Below are 15,212 nucleotides of genomic sequence, written 5' to 3' on the forward strand. Positions count from 1 at the left end.
ACCTGGGAACAATGTCTTCGTTTATTACTGGCTAAGCAAGGCTCTACTATATATATTTAAACTGGCAGAAGGAAACTGCAACACGCACAAAAAAAATGGTAATAGAATGCCGGGAATACATTTGTCTAGGTAAAATATTTAATCGATTAATATAGCAGACAACAAGTTAATGAAAGTACGAGATAAGCCTCTGAAAATATGAAATGTTGGTACATTAATAACCAGTGCAACCACCAAAACGTTGAATGAAAGCATGCAAACGTGCTTGCATATTGTTTTACAGGTGCTGGAGATCAATCTATGGGATGGAGTCCATAACCTGTTACACCTGGGCGTTCAATACAAGGGCGGCTAATGATGGTTGTGGATGACGATGGAGTTCTAGTCCGATGTTGCTCCATACGCACACGGTTGTACACAAGTCTGGAGTTGAAGCAGGTCAACGTAACATGTCGACATTCTCTAGAGCTTGATGAGTTACAACAACTGTACGTGAGAGAGATTTATCCTGCTGGAAAATGCCCCTGGAATGCTGTTCATGAATGGCAGGAAAACAGGTCGAATCAAGAGACTGACATAAAAATTTGTAGTTAGGGTGCGTGGGTTAACCACGAGAGTGATCCAGCTGTCATACGAAATCGCACCCCAGATACTAACTCCAAGGTACAGGTCCAGCGTGTCCAGCACCCAAAAAGTTTGGTTTTGCAGGTGACCCTCAACTGGCATCTTTCTACTCACAAGGTCATCACTGACACCGAGGCGAAATCAATTTTCATCAGAAAACGCAACAGATCTACACCCTGCTCTCCACTGAACCCTCGCTTGACACGATTGAAGTGGAAATGGTGGTGGTCTGTGGTCAGTGGAATACACGCTACGGGGCGTCTGTCTCGGAACTGTCCTTGAAGTAACCAACTTGTGACAGTTCGTTGTGTCACTGTAGCGCCAATTGCTGCTCAAATTGCAGCTGCAGGTACAGCTAAGATGCTCCAGAGCCGATGGCCGAACACGATGGATGGTCTTCCCTGTTGGTAGTGCCACGTGGCCGTCCGGAGGCCGGTCTTGCTGCCACCGTACATTCTCGTGACCACCGTTACTAGCAATCATGTACAGTGGCGACATTCTTGCCAAGTCTTTCTGCAATATCGCAGCAGGAACATCCAGCTTCTCTTGGCCCTATTACACGACCTTCTTTAAACTCAGTGGGGTGTTAATAATGACATCTTTGTCTCCTTAAAGGAATTCTTGACTAACATCAACTGGCCACGTCTAGTCTCAAGCGTAACTGACCCTAACGACAATCACAGCGAGTGTTTAAAACAAACCTGCTTTCCATCCTCTTAGTGGCACTAAAAGCGCCACTCTTGTGCGACTGGAGTGAAATTTGAATAGACATCATCTTTCATACGTAGAAATTCGCCTTCCGACTTTCGTCTATGTCACACAACTCCTTGATGTTGTGATTTCTCCCATCAGTGTATATGTGATTGGTGTCAAGAAGCTCCCTCGTGCCGGCAGGAATTCCGATTTCTTTGCTGGTAGTGTCAATCTGGTGACCGGGGACACAGTCGACAGTCGTATCGGTGGTGGCTCTTTCCAATTCTTTTAATTATCAAGGAAAATATGAGGGATAGTCAAATAAAAACCGAACACCCGTAACATATTCAGAAGTAATCATCACCCACTGGGAGACGAGGCGACTAATTCCCGTTTCGTAGAAAGCGGTCGACCACTGACGAATCCACAACCGCACACATTCTTACACTTCCTTGCCCGACTGAAATCGACGTCCGTGTCTGTCTTTCTTCAGGTAGACACAGACGTGAAAATCACACGTTGAAAGGTCCGGGCTGTACGGAGGATGTTACGGTGTTTTCCAACCGCTGAAGCGTAGCCCTCGTCCGATTGGCAGTGGGGGGCAGGCGTTATCGCGCAACAGAATGATTTCGTCCGACAGCCCGAAGGCAAACAGGCCAAAGAAATCCAGAGCTGTCGTCACAAGCTCCGGTGAGGTCATGATGATATCCTTTCCCGACAGCAGAGGCCCACTCCTCGTCGATTTCCTCTAGCGTGGAACCACCATCATTGAGCAGAGCTATGAAGATGATTTACAGAAACAGCGACGCGTCATAAAGTAAAAACGCCCAAGAGTTATGATGGACGAAATTCTCAGACGGCGACATTTACTCACATTTATCCGTTTTGTTTCCTTTTGTTACTTTTTAAGACAGTGTCATTTATTGTCACGTAATGGTCCCACAATACTGTCGATTTGTCTTATTCTAAATTATCTCTTATAAATTATTCATGACCAATTATATCATGTTCTCAAATAGACGTTAGTCAAACATTCCCATACGAGTCGCGTTTGATACAGTTGACTTCAGCTGCTGCATATTAAAAGCTTATGACATCAAACCAAACGAATTTTGCTACCGTTGTGTTCCGACAGAAGTGATCAGCAGTCAGTGTTATAAAAGAAAAGTAAATTTACTTTTGTAACCAATCACTTAATTGACTTTGTAAATTTAGGCTTCACATTGTTTGTCGGAGTGTCTTCCTCCACGGCAAACCTACGCTAGGTTGCATAATGGAAAGTGGTGCGGTAGTAGAGTAAGCTTTGAGGCCGTTACCTGCAAAAGTAGTTAACCAAGTAAATAAATAAACAGCAGTGCATCAACTCACAAAGACTTAAGTTCAGCATGTTAAATTAATCTTCTCCTCGAAATGCACGCCCTCGAGCCACTGTGTATCTTGGGCGCCGTCGACATCCGTTGCCAAGAGAGTCTGGATTGCGACGTCGTCCCCCCCCCCCTTCCCCCCACTGTCCCACCTTTTCTCTCCCCACCCGCTTTCGTCGCCGCTCTTCTGCTAATCAGCCATTCATGTCGTGTTTCCCGAGAAAACGGCCGCCACTATGCAAATGGATGCTCTCTTGGCTCCGAGATGTCGGCAACTTGCGGTCCCGAAAGTCGCGGGAAACTTGTAGCGACGGCGGCACGGCCTTTGAAGTAGCGGAGCGACTCGCTTTCTGAGCGGAGCTCCATCCAGCTAATGAAATTCTCGCCTTAAATTCGGCGGAAGAAGCGATTGCTGACTCACCAGTTCCACGGCTCGCCATTGTTTGTCCGACTCTCATCTGAATGCCGGAGGCATGAGCCCTTCTCCGGCTGATTTCTTTACAGCGGCTCAGACTCGGATGAGTTCCGCGCATCTGGGCAATAATTTCGTTACTGCAGACGAATTAAGAAAGTTTTTCTGCTGGCGGACGGACGAGGAGGCACGTTTATCTCTTGCTTGCGCAAGTAATTTAAAGCTCAGGAATATCACTTTTTGGAAATTAAATTTTTTGAAAGAGACGCAGCGGGACACCTTCCCCCCCCCCTCCCCCTTTCATTACAGAGGAAGCGACGAAGTCAGAGTGCGCGATTATGGGAAAGTTAGGCAGGTAAATCTTTCATTTCTTGTGTAATATTAAAAGACGCCAGTTGTCATTTTTCATTTTTCCAATAAGCTGACAAACGGGAGCTGTACAAAATCTTCTCGAATAATGTCGGAACTTGCCTTAGGCAAAAGTACGATACTCCCTCCTAAAATGAATTGCTCGTGTGACACTGGTTGGCCGAGTTCCCCACCTGGGGATGTTCAGCCGCCGGGTAGCAAGTCTTTTCAACCGACACCACATTGGGTGACTTGTGCGCCGACGATGCTGAAATGATGATGAAGACAACACAACACCCAGTCCCTGAATAGAGAAAATCTCCCACATGGCCGGAAGTCGAAACTGAGTTCACTGCATGGGAGTCAGACGCGCCGAGGGACGCACAAGAACCAAAAGCTTATCGATGACCCCAGCAAGAAGATAAATGGTTTTGATCTCCCTCGGAAGCTCTGGATTGCCTTAAATCGCCTTAGAACAAGCGTGGGAAGATGCAAACATCTAATGAATAAGTGGGGACTTGCGGAGAGTCCCGTGTGTGAATGTGGTGAAATCCAGACAATGGACCACCTACTGGTGTGTGAAGTGGTAGGATATAGTGGTGAACTGAAGGACATACATACCTGCCTGACCTAGCCACAGATTGGCTCAAAACTATAAGTAACATTGTGTAGTGTTGTTTCCTGGTGGATCGTAATGACACTGTAATATTTGCCTTGTATATGCCGAACGAATAAAATAAAAATAAATACGCGCCGACCACTCACACAAGGGAGCGGGCGCTCATTCCTGAGAAACGCGGTAACGAAACAGATTACCCTTACTTCCAACTCGTAAGGCAAAAAACCAAAGCAGAATAGCAAAAGTACAGGGTTGTCACGAACGAACAGCTTAATGCTCACCGCTATTCTTACGGCAGGCCCAAAAAGATTAAGGACGGTGTGCGAGGGCGTGCTGGAAGGTAATTCCTCAGAATTTTATATGCGAAAACTTGTAAAGGTTTTCAGCCGGCCGAAGTGGCCGCGTGGTTCTGGCGCTGCAGTCTGGAACCGCGAGACCGCTACGGTCGCAGGTTCGAATCCTGCCTCGGGCACGGATGTGTGTGATGTCGTTAGGTTAGTTAGGTTTAACTAGTTCTAAGTTCTAGGGGACTAATAACCTGAGCAGTTGAGTCCCATAGTACTCAGAGCCATTTGAACCATTTTGTAAATATTTTCAAATAAAGCAAACGTTATTAACATTCCACGTTTTATTCTTCCTGTCTACAGGTTTGCAGCTTCCTGCCGCTCGAGGCCTCCGAACTTTTAGCGTGTAACATGGCGGTGTGTAGTGTAACTCTTTCAATGTGTGAGAAGCAGTGTGCTGTTTCGAATATGAAGATCATTTCGACAAATGGCGCAATCTACCCCTCAGCAGGACAATGTATACACGATCGCTGCAACGCCTACAACAACCTAACGTATTGGCTTCACTGTCATCTATCTTCCTCCACACGCTCCCGACTTGGCCCCATCCGATTTTCATCCATTTTAAAAACTAAGCCAAACTTAGTGATGAAGTGGTGCAAGCATAGGTAAGATTGTGTCTCCGTCAGTAAAGTCAAACATTGCACGAGAGGCGCTCAATAAGTACCATAATCATCGAGGATATTTTTCCTGAAATAAGGTTGGTTTTATTCAGAAATCTGATACATCATATTCATAATGTGAACGTCTTACGCCACCTTAGGGACGACCTAGAAGCCCGTATTGTACCCCTCCACTGATAGACGTCGGAGCCAACGTCTTGGAAGGTACGAGATCCTGAGTGTAGGGTGGATGAGGAAGATCGTCCAACAAAGTTTTGTTAGCTCCTCCCGGGTGCGCAGACTTGTGTGGGGCCTTTCATTCTCATGGAGAAGGAGAAATTCATTTGCATTCTTGCGGCGACGAATACTCTAATTTCATTTCTTCAGTTTCCTGAGGGTCGCACATTACGCTTCAGAGTTGATCATTGACCCATGAGGGAGTACATCAAACAAAAGTAGCCCTTCAGAGTCTCGTAAGACTATCGCTATGTCTTTACCGGCTGAGGACAGGGCTTTGCACTTTTTCTTCGGAGGTGTGGCGTCTCGCCATAGATTGTCGTTTTGCTTTCGATTCGACGTGATGAACACATGTTCGATAAAAAAATGATACGATCAGCCTCGTAACACGCAACAGTTCTGCGCAGATGGTACTTCACTGCTCTTTGTGGTCATCTGTTGGGTGGCGAGGAACTCACCGACCACACCTTTGAGTACCGTAACTGGTGGACGAGTGCATCAGCACTACCACCAGAGACGTCCATTTGAACAACGACGTGTTTCATTGTAATCCGTCGATCACCTTGAATGAGACTGTCCGCATGTTCCAGGACTGCAGGAGTCACAGCCATATGCGGCGCCGGCATGCTGGAAATCGGACAGGTTTACGTTACCTTGTTGCGACGATAACAGACACCTCGCCCAACCAATCACCGTGCTTTCGTTCACTGTCAGGTCTCCGTAGTCTTTCTGCAAGGGCCAGTATACATCTGCGATGCTCTGCTTTCTGCCAAAAGAAACTGAATGACAGCTCTGTGCTTGGAACGCTCCTCTGTTACACACCACCACTACTCATAGCGCCGCCACCTATGGGATCGGTAATTGTTAAATGTAATCAGAGATGAAAATCTCTGGATCGCTGTAATAGAGGTTGTAGCATAAGGCAGAGACAGGTGATGATACGACCTAGGTGGTAGAGGGGAGGAACTCCTTGGAGCTCCAGTTAATCTCAGCTAGTAATAGTGAATACATTGGAGTCTCAGTGTATAATGTTAAGCTGTGCACACTGTCGTATCGATCCCTTTGATCGTGCAACCTCTTCTGGTTTCGTCGCTTAGCTACGATTTCTCAGGCGTCTCTGGAATGGCACCACGGTGGTACCGATAGTGTCATTTAAGCACGCGCGCAGCTCACACTGGTTCTGTCTGCCGGGGGTCGAAGGAGCCTTGCTGGACTGCTTGCAGTGCACGTCCGCTCACCGGATTTGGATGGCGCATGTGAGTGTGCCACACGTGCAAAAGTCTACTGGAGAGACGCCGATTCCCGCTGACTGTGCGGCGCGCGAGGCGTACTCCGCCGTTCTAGCCCTGCTTCATGTTGCCTTGTTTGATGGACGTGTGCCCACATACGAAGGCGTGCTTAGAAATAATGCCTCCGAAATTTGTGCACACTGTCGTATCGATTCATATAGGGGCTAAAGCAGAAATATTCCACGATGTCCCAGAACACATTCTACAATATTTCATCCGAAACAGACCGAGAATAAAGTATGTGTTACATTAATGAAGGTCTCTCGTACAATGACGGTATAAAGAACTTGTCTCTTGTTTGGACAAATTAGTTCATCGACAGGGTGGCAATGTTGACAAATAAATACACAGAGTGAAAGAAAATCCCAACACCAAGAAGGAGTTGTGTGACAGAAACTAAACCTACCAGACTTGCTTCTACATCTGAAAGATGATGTGTACTCAGATTTCGCGTCAGTCGCACAAGAGTGGCGCTAATAGCACCACTATGAAGATGAAAATTAATTTGCTTTAAATGCAGGCTATAACGGTCGTGAGCATTAGTTACCTTAGAGAATGAGGGTGGTGAGCTGATGTTAAGCAAGAATGCCGTTGAGGTACCAAAGACAAAATTATCCAAACTTAACTGATTTTGAAGGAGGTCATGTAATTATGCTACGAGGAGCTGGATGGCCCTTCTGCGTCATTGTAGGAAGACTTGGCAGGAATGTAGCCACTGTATGTGATTACTGGAAGCAGTGGTCAAGGGAATGTACGGTAGCAAGGGTCTAGGCTCAGGAGGGCCACGTGTTGCTAGCTAGAGAGGAGACCATCGTGTTCCGCTTATGGCACTGTCGCATCATACTGTAGCTGCAGCAGCAATTTGGGCACCTGTTGGCACAGCAGTGGCACAACGAAATGCTGCAAATAGTTTAGTTCAAGGACAGCCCAGAGCCAATCACTCGGTAGCGTGCATGTCTCTGACCCCAAAAAACCATCATTTGTGACTTCAGTGTTGTCGAGCGAGAGGACAGGGTGGAGATCTGTTGTGTTTTGTGTGAAAACCTGGTTCTGCCTCGGTGCCAGTGATGACCGTGTCTTCGACAGGAGGAGGCCAGTTGAAGGTTTGGTGTTAAACACGCTGGATCTATACCTGGAGGCATCTCTTGTATGTCGGCAAGTTGCCTTGGCCTGCTCGATGTCCAGGTCTGTCTCCAATCGAGCACATGTCCAACATCATCGGACAACAACTCTAGTGCCGTCCTCAAACAGCAGTAACTCTTCCCGGATTGACTGACCAAGTACAAGAGACATGAAACCCATATCACAAACTGACATCCGGCACCTGCAAAACACGATGCGTGCACGTCTGAATGCTTGCAGTCAACGTGATGGTGGTTACAGAGAGTAATAATGTATCAATATTTCGCAATTGAAATGGCTTACCTCGCGTTTCATTAGCTTGGGATCTTGCAGTGTTAATCACTTAAATATGTACACAGACAAATGTATTCCCGAAATTTCATTACTCTATATTAATTATTTTTTCTGGTGTTGCGATTTTCTCAGCCAGATTATGTAGACATGAAGAATAAATGCGTAGAATGTTAATAACGTTTGTATTTTAGTGAAAAGCTTCAAGAGTTTTCACATGAAATTTCGGAGGCATTACTTCTAAGCACGCCTTCGTATGTGGGCACACGTCCATCAAACAAGGCGGCATGAAACAGGTCTTGAATAACAGAGGGAAGGGGCGACTCTCCATTAGACTTTTGCGCACTTGCCACACTAACATGCACATCCAAATCTACCGAGCGGACGTGCACTGCAGACAGAACCAGTGTGAGCTGCGCGCCTGCTTAAATGACACTCTCGGTGCCACCGCGGTACCATTCCAGAGACACCTGAGAAACCGTAGTTAAACGACGAAACCAAAAGAGGCTGCACAAGCAAAGGAATCGATACGACAATGTGCACAGCTTAACATTATACACTGAGCCGCCAATGTATTCGCTATTACTAACTGAGATTAACTGGAGCTCAAAGAGTTCCTCCCCTCTACCAGCGAGGTCGTATCATCACCTAACTGCATGTTGCAACCTCTATTACAGCGATCCAGAGATTTTCTTCTCTGTTTACATTTAACAATTATCGATTCAGTGCATTCACATAGTTTCTCTGTTTTTTTCCATCACTTGCAGGAAACGTCGATGTCTATACAGGAACTATGGTTACTGGCCTTGGTTTTCTGTCGATTCTAATGACAGTAAGCCTGTCACTCAACTACTCATAGTCAATCATTCTCTAGCCTGCCCTCCTGTTCATAGTGAATCCTAGTCTCAGTACGCTCGTTTCATTTTCTGCTGCTATTGATGTTATACTAGACTGAAGGTCCAAAGAAACTGCTACAGGCATGCGTATTCAAATACAGACATATGTAAAGAGGCAGAATACGGCGCAGCGTTTGGAAACGCCTATATAAGACAACAAGTGTGTGGCGCAGTTGTTAGATCCGTTATTGCTGTTACAATGGCATGTTATCAGGATTTAAGTGAGTTTGAACGTGGTGTTACAGCCCACGTGCGAGCGATGAGACTCAGCATCTCTGAGGTAGCGCTGAAGTAGGGATTTTCCCGTACGACCACTTCACGAGTGCACCTTCAATGTCACAAATCCGGTGAAACGTCAAATCTACGACATCACTGATGTCGGAAAGAGATCCTGTAAGAACGGCCTCAACGACGACTGAAGAGAAACGTTCAACGTGACAGAAGCGCAACCCTTCCGCAAATTGCTGCTGATTTCAACGCTGGCCCGTCAACAAGTGTCAGCGTGCAAACTATTCAACGAAACATCATCGATATGGCCTTTTGGAGGCGAAGGCTCACTCGTGTCCCCTTCATGACTGCACGATACAGTGACTTACGCCTCGACTGGGCCCATCAACACCGACATTGGACTGCTGGTGACTGGAAACATGTTGTGATTCTTGAGTTTCTCCCGGCGTATTTGATAATCAAAATATCCACGGGTATGCTGCCGGTCTATAGTGTCCAACGGGCACAATATTTCGGCGATCATACATGTCGCCATCATCAGGTGAACTGACGGACTGAGCTCCTGTGAACGTGCCGGCACGGAAATCCGTACGCTATGGCTGCTCAGAGGGAGCTGGGTTCGGTCGCGACGGCGGCCGATTTAAATACCCTCCGCCCGCGGCGCGCTCCCTCCGCCGTCCGCGCCCCGCGCCACCGTCGCGCGGTGGAACAGATTGCGACGGCGTCTGAGATGACGTCGGTGTGATGGCTCTGTCCGCCGTGGTCGTCACAACTATACGTTTGCTCGATTTACTCTTGATTAACCCGATCGCTGGTTCCCAAGCCTTGCTAAGATTATAGCCACAGTCACGGTTTATGAGGTCGTCATTGGTGCGAATTTCGATGGCCTCTCTAACAACGCTGTCCCAGTATCTCGACGTCTGTACCAGAATCCTCGTGCGGTCATACTCCATGGTGTGATTTTCCGACAAACAATGTTCAGCGACCGCCGACTTGCTCGGATACATCAGTCGAGTGTGCCTCTGGTGTTCACAGCATCGATCCTCGACGGTACGCATCGTCTGACCAATATACGACTTGCCACTGATGTATCCGAGCAAGTCGGCGGTGTTGACCAGAATAGTGGGTAAACGCCAAGTGTGACGGCTCGAGACGCCATTGGCCACAGCGTGACAGCTCAACTATGTACTAAGGGCACTATTCGTAGCAATCATAACATCATGGAGGTTTTGAAGGCAGAGTCAGTGCCTCTTCAGCAGGCAACTCCACATGACATATTTCAGCAGGACAACGTCGAGTCACGTGCGACGAGGAATGTGCAAGCCTTCTTTTAGGTTGAACGGCGTGTATCACTGCTTCCCTGACCCGCACATTAACCTGACATGTCGCTCACTGAACATGTCTGCGATACCGACAGTTGACATCTTGTTTGTTATGGTCCTGTAAACACTGTCGATGCTTCGTGGCCGCGCCAACAAACTGTGTGGCAGTATTCCGTAGCAGCACACCAGGCCTTCCTTGATACCACACCACGATATTATGACGGCTTCACAACATACTGAATTCTCTTGGTCAGAGTACTTTTGCAGTTCTACAACATTAATCATTTGTTTATTACCATGTCACTAGTCTGTTAAATAAATTTCGTTGTAATCAGATGTCTCCTCCTTAATGGTGTAATTTTCACAAACGGTAGTGTATGTGCAACACGTTACAACCACTCCAAAGCCTTCGAAAGTTTCTAGCTCTCCACCTCAAATTAATAGATATTTGTCACGTCCAACCGTGATATACACTATCTCTTGCATATTTTTTATTCATGTTAGGGATGGAAAACCCATTAAGTCAATATCGCAAATGAAGTCTTTTTTATTTGAATTAATTACTACATTCAGCTAACAGTCTAGGCATCTTCAGGTCATAAAATATTTTCGATTAATGTTGGTACTATTACGGTTTCAAAGTTAGTTAAAACCTTTGTTTTCTTTTTTTATGACAATATCCACGCATGATGTAATTAGAGAAAGCTTTTCATCGTTCGCGATCAGTGAAATTGAACGATGGTTATAAAACAAAGACGTAATGCCGTTACAACTTGTGTCAGATATTAATTTGTAACGACGCAACGCATGAATGAAAGCTTTTTTAACTATGTTTAGTATGTACGTGGTCATTTTAAGAAAGATTTCAACGATGAGTCAAGCGGTAATGGCACCAACAGTAACAGAGAATATTTTATGATTGGAAGTTGGATAGATTGTTAGCCGAAACCAGCAACCAATTCAAATAAAGAAGATATCATGTGCGATCTTGAATTCGTGGTTTTTCGGTCTCTAACATAAACAATGATAGAAGTATGATTTATAGTGATCTGCGCACAGTCATTTTAAATGGAAAAAAGTTACATGATAATACTACTTTAAAAATTATAACTCTCTCGTATACACCGTAAGAAACTATGTTCGTAGCTCTGCAATGAATAGTATTCAATGAACCGTGTACAAAGCCAGACCAACAGGCATTACATGCATTGACCAAAAAAGGATAGAGCATTGTGAATGGCTAGTTTCTAGCTGAAATCTAGATCTGCCAATAAAAATTCCAAAGGACGACTGACAGCTGAAATCTACACTATTGGCCATTACAATTGCTACACCACGAAGATGACGTGCTACATACGCGAAATTTAACCGACAGAAAGAAGATGCTGTGATATGCAAATGATTAGCTTTTCAGAGCATTCACACAAGGTTGGCGCCGCTGGCGACACCTACAACGTGCTGACATGAGGAAAGTTTCCAACCCATTTCTCATACACAAACAGAAATTGACCGGCATTGCCTGGTAAAACGTTGTTGTCATGCTTCGTGTGAGGAGGGGAAATGTGTACCATCACGTTTCCGACTTTGATAAAGGTCGGATTGTAATCTATCCGCGATTGCGGTTTATCGTATCGCGACATTGGTGCTCGCGTTGGTCGAGATCCAATGACTGTTAGCAGAATACGGAATCGGTGGGTTCAGGAGGGTAATACGGAACGCCGTGCTGGATCCCAACGGCCTAGTATCACTAGCAGTCGGGATGACATGCATCTTATGCGCATGTCTGTAACGGATCGTACAACCACGTCTCGATCCCTGAGTCAACAGATGGGGACGTTTGCAAGACAACAACCATATGCACGACTAGTTCAACGACGTTTGCAGCAGCATGGAGTATGCAGCTCGGAGACCACGGCTGCGGTTACCCTTGGCGCTGCATCACAGACAGGAGCGCCTGCGATGGTGTACTCAACGACGAACCTGGGTGCACGAATGGCAAAACGTCATTTTTTCGGATGAATCCAGGTTGTGTTTACAGCATCATGATGGTCGCATCCGTGTTTGGCGACATCGCGGTGAACGAACATTGGAAGCGTGTATTCGTCATCGCCATACTGGCGTATCACCCGTCATGATGGTATGGGGTGCCATTGGTTACACGTCTCGGTCACCTCTTGTTCGCATTGACGGCACATTGAACAGTGGACGTTACATTTAACATGTGTTACGACCCGTGGGTCTTCCCTTTATTCGATTCCTGCCAAACCCTACATTTCAGCAGGATAATACACGACCGCATGTTGCATGTCCTGTACTGGCCTTTCTGGATACAGAAACTGTTCGACTGCTGCCCTGGCCAGCACATTCTCCAGATCTCTCACCAACTGAAAACGTCTAGTCAATGGTGGCCGAGTAACTGCCTCGTCACAATACGCCAGTCACTACTCTTGATGAACTGTGGTACCGTGTTGAAGCTGCATGGACAGCTGCACCTGTACACGCCATCCAACCTCTGACTCAGTTCCCAGGCGTATCAAGGCCGTTATTACCGCCAGAGGTGGTTGTTCTGGATCTATGCACCCAAATTGCGTAAAAATGTAATCACATGTCAGTTCTAGTATATTTGTCCAATGAATACCTGTTTATCGTCTGCATTTCTTCTTTGTGTAGCAATTGTAATGGCCAGTAGTGTATTATTTACGAATCAAAATAATGATAGCTGCGTCAACAGCATCTGAAAGGAGGGTAATCTGAAATATTGTTTTGTAAATTTCAGAGAAGAAAGACGTTTTCTGAAACAACTCGTAAATGAATCTTTAACTGCCATCTGCAACGTGTTCATGGTTCTGAGTCCATGTTAACTGTATGTCTTCCCTCGACGCGCTTAGTAAACCAACCCAAAGGTTGCAGAAAATGAGTGGTAGAACACTTCCAACAGATCATGCCTAGTAACGGACTGAGGCAATCGAATCGACTTTCAGAACGAGGACAGCTGTATAATTTATTCTACCTTCAGCTGTGACAGCCGGGTACCGACCTACCTCGCTGTCAAATGAGCTATTCACTACGTAGGGTTCCCCTCAAACTGCTACAGCTGGTTCAGAGCGGTGTTCTGGGCAACTAGTTAGACTCACTGGCCAGTATACAGACGGGTTGGGCGGGAACCGCATCAAAGGCGGCGACTCGCCTGTTGAGCGGCGAACTGTAAGCGGTTAAGCCCCGCCGCGGAACAGCGTCGGCGAGTCAACTCCGCAACTTCTTGCGTCCGCATAATTCTCGCAGCCGGTGGTTCCCGAACTTGCCGCCCCCGCGGGGCCACCGCTTCCGGCTGCCGCTGAGTGCAGCGTCTGCCAGGTGCCGCCCCCGCCCTACCGGCAATCGCAGCCACCGAGCGCCCCAGTACTGCTCCCGCGCTCACGGGATGTCTCCACTTACATCCACACTCTGTCCACACACTTCGTTTGTTAGTTTTTTTTATTAAAAAAATAGAGACAACCATTATACTTAAAACATTCCATATCCTTGATCAAGATCGATATCCACTCCACCTGACGGCGTGTGGATTACGGTTCTTCTGATACCACGATCTGATCCCCCTCTTTCCCGTTCCATTCGCAAACGGCGCGCTGGAAAAGTGATTGTGGGCAGACCACATTAGTTCTATAAAAATGGACACAAACAGTCCCTACCGCAAAAGGATATTTTTGACCATCCTTAGATCCTCGTACCATGACGGTAGGCGGTGACGGTTAATGGAGCGGGTGTTGCTGCTCTGCTGGAGTTACAACATCCGCTCCATTAACCGTCACCGCCTTCCATCATGGTACGAGAATGGTCAAAAACTGACCAAAACCAGTTATCTTCACAATAATTATTGTCGCGGTCGAGAGTGTGTGTCTCAATTTTTAAATTACTTTTTACCTGATCGCTGTTTTCCAAGAAAATGTTCTCAATAATTTATATCACTTCTAATTTCTCGAATTTTCACGTTGTCGTCGTTTCTCCTCCTCCTCCTCCTCCTCCTCCTTCTTCTTCTTCTCCTCCTCCCTCCTCCTTTCTTCCTAGGCTAAATATTGTTTCCATCAGTACTCCTTGGTCTACTCTGAGGTTATCGCTTCGTCTTTTCCTTGAACGGCCAATATTTCTTTTACTAACCTATCATTTATTTCTTGCGATTTTCTCAATCTCCAGTTTATCCATCCTGTACATGTGTTCGTTCAATTTATGCTTTACCTTGCGTACCCACCCATCAATGAATTACAGTTTACATCCTTTACTGATGCTTTGACTTCTCTCTCTCTCTCTCTCTCTCTCTCTCTCTCTATCTATCTATCTATCTATCTATCTATCTATCTATCTATCTATCTATCTATCTATCTATCTATCTATCTCTTATCTCTCTGTGTCCTTCCTGTAATTCTTCGCAGAAGTTTCATTTCCGTGATTTACAAAAAGTCTTTTTGTTTTTGAAGTTTCCGGTCTTGTCCCTATTGTGCGTCATGGTTGGTTTCAGAACTGTTTTATATATTCTTACCTTTTCATCTTTTCCAATATGCTTGTTTTTCCAAATAATATCATTTAAACACCCTGCCATTTCTGCTTTTTCTCCTTGCGCTCTAACTTCCTCTTCAACATCTCCACTGCCTGACAGTTCAACAACAAGGTATTTAAATGATATTGCCTCTTAAATAATTTCTCCGTTCCCTTTTAAACCTAACTGATTCCACAGATGTGGTCATAGCTGGGCTGGGCTGTTTTGAGCGAAGAGACCAAACTGCTAGGTCACCGGTCTCATCGGCTTAGGGAAGGACGGGGAAGGAA

Source organism: Schistocerca serialis, chromosome 7 (genome assembly GCF_023864345.2).
Source record: "Schistocerca serialis cubense isolate TAMUIC-IGC-003099 chromosome 7, iqSchSeri2.2, whole genome shotgun sequence".
In the NCBI taxonomy this organism is placed as follows: domain Eukaryota; kingdom Metazoa; phylum Arthropoda; class Insecta; order Orthoptera; family Acrididae; genus Schistocerca; species Schistocerca serialis.